At 35.4% G+C, this 10,224-nt stretch overlaps 1 long non-coding RNA gene across 1 annotated transcript; it reads left to right on the top strand.

The window, feature by feature from the left end:
• Positions 1 to 2,701: 2,701 nt before the first annotated feature.
• Positions 2,702 to 10,204, top strand: LOC107691243 (uncharacterized). The gene is made up of 3 exons (XR_001634524.1): positions 2,702 to 2,939; positions 8,104 to 8,217; positions 9,806 to 10,204. It is a non-coding gene; the product is annotated as an uncharacterized LOC107691243 (long non-coding RNA).
• Positions 10,205 to 10,224: the final 20 nt, after the last annotated feature.

Here is a 10,224-nt window from a genome sequence, read left to right as displayed (position 1 = left end):
ACAAGTTTATATAATTTATATTAATACTATTTATGTACATTATATAGGGAAGATGAGCCGCTGTGACAAAGCCGCCGCCCCTCGCACCCCAGACCAGAGAGGGGAGTGCGTTCGACCGCTGGACTCCGCCCCCTACCTGGACCCCTCCATTCTTCAGTTTTGGAGTAAACAAGTTAATGAATTTAATTGACACATATTTGTCAGTAATACATAAATGAAAAAAAAAAAAAAAGTAAGAAACGGGTAAGATTCCCAAACTAAAAATCATAGCTTATTCTAAACTATTTGCTATTGGACTAATAAATAATAAAATCATATTTTAAAAATGCCTTTATTCTAAAATTTATTCTAAAATTAAGTTAAAATACAAACTTGGTTAAAATATGTATAGCTGTGGAACAAGAAATATTGAAACAAATTTGATTTATTGATGATAAAAATATAAACCTGATTATTGTGCATGAAAACATTTTCAGTTTATTACAGAAATGCTACCTGTTTCATTTGTGTTTGACTGACAAATATACAAGTTTATTTGCTTATTAAATATTAATATGAATAATACAAACGGCCCAACACATTACTGGAGGTGAGCTTCCCTCCCCCCAGGCCATCTACAACATTTGTTGTGTGAGGAAAGCCCGGAAGATAATCAAAGACCCTAGCCACCCCAGTCACAGTCTCCTCTCACTACTGCGATCAGGCAGACACTATAAAAGCATCAGGGCCCACACCAGTCGACTGCGGGACAGCTTCTTCCCTCAGGCCATCAGACTGCTAAACTACAACTGATGCACTACAACTGTTGCACAAATATATCATTAATATAACAATACAACATACACATACACATTTTATATACTATGTATATGCCTACCATAAGTCAATTTCCTGATGTTACGTATATTATGTCTTACGTATTGTATTATCGGTGCTAATGGCAGTACTGTCTGTGTATATATGTATATCTATTCATCTGTTATATATACAACACTGTGCATACCTGTACATACGTGTACATTGTATATATGTATATTGTATACCATTGTTAATTGTTAATTGTATTGTTCTCATATGTGAAATGTCTGGAACACACACCTAAGCTTTTCACACATCATTTACTTGTAAATGCTGCAGTGACAATAAAAGTGAGTTGAGTTATTACATTTAGGCCTAAATATTTTGAATGCTACACAGTTTACACTAAGACATAAATACTACTTTTTATGCATGCAAATTTACAATTTTAACCTTAAAGAGTTGAAAATTCTGTTATCATTTACTCATCCTCATGCTGTACCATGACATTAATTTGCAGAACAAAACTGGCTTTGTCCAATGAAAATCAGTGGGATCCAAAACAACACTGGAGCTATTTGACTTCCATTGAATGAACAATAAACGCTTCAAGATCTTCAAAATATCTTATTCTGTGTTCCAAAAAGAAAGTCACACAGGTTTGGAATGACATAAGGATGAGTAAATGATGGCATCATTTTCATTTTTGGGGTGAACTATGCTTGATGGGCACAAAATGGGCACACAATCCCAAATTTAAATTGAAGGAGCCATAGATGCCTCAATATCTCATACATAGGCTTTGAATACTGAACAGGATGACATTTTGGTTGTTATTTTTAGATCTTTGAATCAAAACTGCGCTTTAACCTAGTGTTTCTGTCATACTTGATTCTTCATGAGATGTTGGCGTAATAAATTCGTAGCCTCAAGAGTCCTTGCTCAATCCACTCACATTTAGCATAACCTGATGCTAAGTGCCTCTCATGTCTATTTTTTCTCACTTCGCATCTCAATCTAGTGTTTCTCGTATCTATAATTTCTATTCTGTTTATGACACTTGTGGTTGAGTGAGACAATAATATTATTATTAAATTTGGAAGCGGCGCAGAGTCAAGTGTATTTTCAGAATAAGTAATGCCAAAATGTTTTCCTTTGCTAGACGAAAGCAAGGAGTTACTGAAAGATTCATAGCAGCCTCGTTCAACAGGCATTTCCATGGCAACCCAACATTTTCGAGCGGGGAATGAAGGCCATAATACATCGCTAGACTAGCTCTCATGCGCTTTGATCTCTTTCCGTCTCTCTCTCTCTCTCTCTTTATCCCTCATCTCCAGCCCTGCCATACACAAAGCTGTTTTCTCACGAGCGCATCATTGCCCATGTCCACAGCTTAGAGAACTTTTGAAACTTTCACAAGTTAGTGTGCATTGTGTAAACATTGCTTTAACGCACAGCAGACGAATAAAACAGACTGAGGTCAATACCATGAGGTTACACAACAATTCCTCTCAAGTACTGAGTAAATCTGCGTTACACACCATGTAGAAAACAATCCATCCATAATTCATTGTGTGTTTTTCTGTTGTCAAATGCAATAAATCAATATCTCTCCCAGCCAGTGGCATGCATATTAGAAATGGTTCATATATTTGTGAAATCAGTTGAATTATTACACATTGCCTCGGGTTTAAGAAATGAGAGCAGTGGATCTGTTTTCTTTGGCTTCTCTTCATTGTGTTTGACTTTAGTAAACCATAAACCATTTTAGTAAATCATTCACAAAGATAAAGGTGAGCCGTTTAATCCTCCATCTTTACCGCACTTGTACTTGTGTCTCATGCAATTATCCAGTCTCTCTCTCTCTCTCTCTCTCTCTCTCGGGATTGTGGGTAGTGGGAGGAGTTTGGAGCTTTGGAGCACGCTTTTGAGTTTGTTTCGCTTTATTAAATATATATTTATATTTTTCTAAGATTTAGTTTAAAATATTTAATTTAGTTTATGCACTGACGGAGGTCGGCGAACTTGAACAGATGGGGTCAAGCGAAGATTTTTCACGCTTGACTCTCAGACACGGATTTAAATGCATGCCAGATGACTCCATATCTGTGGAAGATGTGTTGATTGCAGTCAGTGAACAGGTTGGTGGGCTAAATATTAAGTCAACTTCTAGAATGAATAAAGCTGTTGTTGTTTTTCTTGCTGATGTTCAGATGGTTGATAATTTGATTGAACGTGGAATTACAATTAATGACACATTCTTACCAGTACTGCCTTTATCGAGTCCATCAAAGAAAATAGTGTTATCGAATGTTCCTCCGTTCATTAAGAATGAAGTTATTCAGAGGGTGCTTGAAAGATATGGTAAATTAACAGCACCTATTAAGATGATCTAGGTTTGAAAAACCCACATATCAAGCACGTCATGTCTTTTCGGCAATATGCATACATGATATTGAATGAGCAACAGGATCCGCTTAGCTTGGCTGTGAAACTAACAAATGAAGGCAAAGATTATACAATCTTTATTAGCTCGGATCAAATGCGATGTTTTTTTGTGCGGAGAACAGGGACATGTTAGGCAAACGTGCCCAAACAATCAAACAAACGGATAAGCCGTCTCGTTCGAAAATAATCGAACAAGATGTTGGCATGAATGAACATGAACATGAAATGAACATGTACCTGTTGTTGAAACAGTGCCTACAAAGCAAAGTAATGTTAATAGAGACGCAGAGAACTGTGATAGTGCTGAAACGATCGAAAATCAAGCTGGTGTTGGGGAAAAGTCCTCGCCGAAAGTAAATGAAGATGACAAATGATTAGAAAAAGAACAAATAGGAATAGAGAACAATGAAGTAGATGCTGAAAGTGAGGCAGCTGAAGAAAGTTACACTCAGATGTCCGCTATGAGTTCAGAATATGCTCATTCTGAAAATGATTCAGACGATGATCTAGAGAGTTTAGGGATGATGGAGAGGATGCTGAAAGAACGGAATCATTTATTCCTAAGTTGTATACAGTAAAGCAAATAAGTGATTTTATTGATTAAACCAAAAGGAGCTCGTAAACCACAAACTGAGGCATTTTTCCCGGATTTGAAGCGGTTTTTGGTGTCTTGCAAGACTGCAATGAGAAAAGCAACTTTTGATGAACTCAGTAGGCAGAAGCAGTATCGCCTTAAAAAAATAATAACAAAGGTGAAAGGCATGACCAATCATGATGGGAAAAAAATCTGATTACTACAGAATGAGGAAGAAAGAATATATAGCTTGTTGTTTGATATCAGTCACTTTTTATTTATAAGCACTATGACATCCTTGAATTTTGGATCTCTGAATGTTAATGGATGCTGTAGTGCTGAAAAAAGGACTACTTTGTTTGATTTTGTAGGTTTGAAAAAAGCAAGTATCGTTTTTCTGCAGGAAACACACACAGATATGGACAATCAGGCACAATGGCTGAGTGAATGGCTTAGCCATAGATCAAATATTAGTGCCGGAGTGGCAGTTCTTATTTCTTTGGACTTACAAATTCAAGACAATAAGGTTACAGAAATGATACCTGGTAGAATGCAAATATTAGATTTTAAGTTATATTAATTATTTTTTTCTCTTATTAATGTTTATGCTCCAAATGATGGTGTAGAAAGAGTCTCTTTAAAAAAAAAATAAAACATGTTATTTCAGAAATTTCAAATAATAGAATAATAATTTTAGCTGGTGATTTTAATTGTACTCTTGATTACACTATGGATAGGAATCATGTCAAGCCTCACTTAAAATCGGCTGAAACTCTCAAAACCGTAGTCCAGTATCATCATTTTGTTGATGTATGGAGAGAAGATTTTCCTAGTGACAGACAATATACAGTACGTGGTTAAAAATAAATGCTGATAAATGCACCAGAAGCTAACACAGTTTCTGGTGCACGACTTGATAGGATTTATGTTCAAATGGGTAATAGAGGAATATTTTTTAATAGTTATATTTCGCCAACATCACTTTCTGATCATCACTATGTTGCTGTAACTATGTCTATAACATAGAGCATTTCCTATCATAATTATTGGCGTTTTAACAATAGATTGTTGCAAGATAAATCCTTTGTACAATTTTTCACTCAGTTCTGGGGAGAGTGGAGAGAGAGAAAGTCACAGTACAAAACTCTAGGCCAGTTGTGGGACATCGGAAAAGTACAGATCCAGATTTTTTGCCAACAATATACAAGGAATCACACGGTTGAAATGAGAGAAAAAGTCAATTTTTTGGAGCAGCAAATTCTTAAGCTGAGTAGCACCATTGGTGTGGGTGAAGATACAGAGACTGCAAGGTTGCTTGAAAAGTATAATTTGCTTCTAAAGAATTCGTATGAAGAAAGGAGTCATAACACATCTATACGTGGAAAATTTCTTCAGTTAAACAGTATGGATTTTTCAACAACTTTCTTCTTTTCATTGGAGAAGAATATTAGAGAAAGGAAGAATATAAATTATCTCAAACTGTTAAATGGAAAATAAATAACTGAAAAGAAAAATAATTTCACAAGTTTTATGGTTTTATGAAGATTTATATAGTGCACAACCTTGTAATCTTGACGCAACTGATCAACTTCTAGATGGACTTCCACAGCTTGGAAAAGAAGATAAAGCTGATTTAGAAAAAACACTGTCTTTTCAGGAGTTAAGTAAGGCCTTACAGCAGCAATCTTCAAGAAAAACACCAGGGCTGGATGGATTGACTTCTGAATTTTATAAAGTTTTTTGGTCCATTATAGGACAAGACCTGCACGCTGTGTTTCTTGAAAGCTTTGAGTCAAAAACCTTACCTCTCAGTTGTAGAAGAGCTGTGGTAACCCTTTTACCTAAGAAAGGAGATCTTGGATTATTAAAAAACTGGCGACCAGTCTCTCTTTTAGGAACTGATTACAAACTTTTATCTAAGGCTTTGACAAATCGCCTGAAAAAGTCTTTAGCATCAATTATCCATGGAGACCAGTCTTACTGCATTCCAAAGTGTTCTATATTTGATCATCTTTTTCTTGTGCGAGATATGTTGTATTTAACAGAATTGCATAAACTAGATCTGGGCCTTGTGTGTTTGGACCAAGAAAAGGCCTTCGACAAAGTTGACTATGCATATTTATTTAAAACGCTTGAAGGCTTTGGCTTTGGAGAACAGTTTACTTCATGGGTAAGGCCTCTGTATAAGGATGTTTACAGCATGCTGAAGGTTAATGGAACTCTGACAAGACCTTTTCCGGTGCATAGAGGAGTGAGACAAGGTTGCAGCTTATCTGGCCTCTTGTACACGATTTCTATTGAACAATTGTTAAGGATGTTGAGAGAGAAGTTTCGAGGATTGACTTTTCCATCATCTTGCCTCTCGAATACACCAACAGTGAAACTAACAGCTTATGCTGATGACATCACAGTTATTATTATATCTGAAGATGATGTTAAACATCTGGTTTCATGTCTCAATATATTTCAGAGTGCATCTTCTGCACAGGTTAATTGGGAAAAAACTGATACCCTGTTATTGGGTCATTGGTCAGATCAGAACCCACCTCAGCTTCCACATCAGTGGCTTTGGAATAAAGAGGGCGTTAAAATCTTTGGACTATTTTTGGGACTGAGCAGCATATGAAAAAGAATAGGGAAGGACTTATAGAGAAAGTGACTGGAAAGCTGCCGAGATGGAAATGGATTCAAGCCCGGCTTTTTTACAGAGGCAGAGTGTTAGTAGTGAACAATCTTGCTGCCTCGATGCTGTGGCATCGTTTAACAGTATTGGATCCTCCAAAAGACCTCTTGTCAAAACATCAAAAAGCTTTTGTGGATTTCTTCTGGGGTGGCCATTATTGGCTTCCCCCTGGAGTACTTTGTCTTCCTGTCAGTGAGGGCGGTCAAGGGTTAATCCATCTAACCTCTAAGGTGAAAGCCATGAGGTTACAAACTGCCCCAAAGCTGCTTTATTCTTCAGACTCTGTACCATCGATTAGTTTTGGTCTTGTCATCTTACAAACAAAAAGCAAGATGGGGCTTGATAAACAGATGTTTTTAATTTCAGAAAATGTTGTAAAAGATAAGACTGTTATAAAGTTTTATGGATCTGTTTTTGAAGCTCGGAGGTATTTTAAGTTGGAGCGGAGAGAACATTTTGGCTTTGATTAACCACTTTTTCATAACCCCTGGTTTTGTCAAAACTGTACTACGTCTAACACAGATATCTCTAATTTTGTTTCAGCAGGAGTAACCAAAGTTATAAATTTGTTGGATTTGTCAAAGAGAGAGTGGTTTTCAGTACAGGGGTTTACTAAGAAGATTGGAAGTAGATCAGAGGGAATAGTGGGTAATATTCTGAAGAGTTTGAAAACATCTGTTCCTAGACCTTTACAAGAGTTTATAACAAATTTTATGTCTGGTAATTTTACAAAGGTTCTTTTTCCAGAAGTGTATGTAACTCCAAAGATAGATCAGGATGAAAATAATAATGGTGATAATGCGAATATGTTGCTGTCTTTTAAAGGCTTACAAAGTCTTCCTTTTTCTATGGCAAGCAAACAAAATGTATATAACGTTTGTGTAAAGTCATTCTTTGTGGGACAGTTAAGAGAGAGGAGAGATACAAAATGGAGAACTTATTTTTCTGTATCTGAAAATAAATCGCCTTCTTGGTGTTCATTGTATAAAAATCCTCTTCCAAAAAGGTCTGGTGACTTACAGTGGCGAATTTTGCATTGTTCGTTGGCAACAAAAGTGTTTTTGTTTAACTGTACATTTTCAGTTTCTTCGCATTGTACTATGTGCAAAGAACCTGACACTGTTTTTCATGTTTTTTTGTGAATGTTGTAAATTATTTCCTCTTTTCAACATTTTAAATGGAATTGTCAGCAGGTTAGGTTTAAATTTCTCAAAAACAATGTTCATTTATGGGTTTGAATACTCTCGCAATAAGAAGGAGATTTGTACTTTTTCCAACTTTCTACTTGGACAGGCAAAGTTAGCCATTTGGAAAGCTTATAGAGTTGAAATGGAAGGTCAGGAAGTTAATATGGTCAATTTGCTCAAGGCCATAGTTGAATCTAGGATTCGATTGGAATATGAATATTATCGAGTAAATAGTGATGAATTGATGTTTGAGAATAAATGGTGTTTAAATAAGGGTTTGGTTTTTGTAGAGGATGAAAACCTATTTTTTAACTGGTAGTGAATTATAAAATGTTTTTGTATGTGAAAATGTTTTTAATGGTAAAATAAAATTGCTTTTAAAGGTCTCTCTCTCTCTCTCTCTCTCTCTCTAGGGTTTAGTGGTGGCTGGATTAAGAGATTATGGTGAGCAAAGCACATACTTTGCTAGGACGTGTGGGTGGATGACACGGCTGGTCAGGTGACTCTGCAGCTGGATTCAAACAGATGTAAGCCAAGATCTAATTCACAGGTGTCCTAGTTAGTGTTCACTGCTGCCTACACACTTAACAGAGGATGCCTGGAGATGTCAAGAAACACAAATGAAAATTGAGTCACATATTAAAAGTTTACACACACACACACACACACACACACACACACACACACTAAACAAAATATAAAACGCATACAAGTTTTTTTTTTCTTTTTCACTTCCAACAAATGCTATTCTCTTGAACTTTCTTTTCATCAAAGAAACCAGAAAAAAATTAAGCCATATAAATGTAGTAAGCACCTATTATTAGCATTGTTAATAAGAAATGTTTCTTGAGCAGCAAGTCAGCATATTAGAATGATTTCAGAGGGAAAAAATAACAAAATTAATAAATTACATTTTGATTTTTTTGGTAACACTTTACAATAAGGTTCCATTAGTAAATGTTAGTTAATGTATTAACTAACATGAACAATACATTTATTACAGTATTTATTCATCTTTGTTAATGTTAGTTAATGAAACTACAGTTGTTCATTGTTAGTTCGTGTTAGTTCACAGTGCATGAACTAATGTGAACAAGCACAAAATTAGATTTTAATAATGCATTAGTAAATGTTGAAATTACACTCTAAAAAATGCTGGGTTGTTTCAACCCAACTTTGGGTCAAATATGGACTAACCCAACTTTTGGGTTAAAAATTGAATGTAAAAATGTAACCCAACGGTTGGGTTAGTCCATATTTGACCCAAAGTTGGGTTGAAACAACCCAGCATTTTTTAGAGTGTAACCTTAGCTAAGATTAATAAATGCTGTAGAAGTATTGTTCATTCTTAGTTAATGTTAACTAAAGTAGTTAACTAATGAACCTTATTGTAAAGTGTTACCTTTTTTTTTTTACATAAAAAACTTTTTAATTATTATTAATCAATAAATCAATAATAAGTCACTATTTTCTTTTTACTGTTTTACTGTATTTTTGATCAAATAAATGCAGCCTTATTGCATAAGAGACATTTTTTGAATGGCAGTGTATGTGTGTAGATATTTTTAAAGGAATGAAAATTCTGTCATCATTTTTCACCCTCGTGTTTGTTTTTTTTCTTCTTTCTTTCTGCTAAACAAATAAGAAGATATTTTGAGGAATTTTGGTTACCAACATTCCTCAAATGTAATTTTGGTTACCATTGACTTCCATTGAAAATTCTGTCTTCATATACTCACAATCATGTTGTTACAAACTGACGTGACTTCTGTGAAACACAAAAGGAGAAATGTTACAAAATGTGCTGGTCACTCTTTTACATAATGAAGGTGAATGGGGGTGTTATGCTCCAGAAAAAAAAAAAGAAAAAAAAGTAATTCACATGACACTTATTCCAATCCAAGTATTCTGAATTCAGCTGTTTAATTCATTAATTCATTCACCAGCACTATTTTAATTTAGCTCTGAATTTCATGTTAAGCTGGGAGATCAGCTGATAAACCATCTGAACACCGGTTTGGTCAGGCTGAAAAACTAGCTAAAGCAGTTTAAACTAGTTATGACCAGCATACCAGCTGATTTAATCTTTTTTTCGCTCTGTGTGTGTATGGCTAGAGGGAATATTGGCGTGTGCTTCTTCACAACACGTGATCACAGCATGCAGGCAAAGCAGAAGCTGCAAGAGAAGAAACTATCCACAATGGACTCACGGATTCAATTAGCAAATGTAATAATAGTTGTAAATGCTGCTCTACACAGCATTCACACCACAGGGTCGAGGTTGGGTTGATTAGCCATTTTCACTAGAGTAAATGCAATACTTGTTTAAAACTCCACAGACATTTGTTTAGAACTAAATCTGCCGGACTAGAATGCATGATGAATGTAATGAACTGAAATAGATCTGACCTCCAAATTATGTCAAATTAATAGACAGCAAGGTCCCTTGTAATGATTACTTTTGACATAAATAACCATGGCCAAGTTCTAGTCACATACTAGCATTGCTGTGAAAGGATGGCATCAAGGACTTC

The sequence above is a fragment of the Sinocyclocheilus anshuiensis genome, unplaced genomic scaffold, assembly GCF_001515605.1.
Source record: "Sinocyclocheilus anshuiensis isolate Anshui unplaced genomic scaffold, SAMN03320099.WGS_v1.1 scaffold202, whole genome shotgun sequence".
NCBI lineage: Eukaryota > Metazoa > Chordata > Actinopteri > Cypriniformes > Cyprinidae > Sinocyclocheilus > Sinocyclocheilus anshuiensis.
The sequence above is the reverse complement of the archived record's forward strand: the minus strand, read 5'-3'. Positions and strand labels throughout refer to the sequence as shown.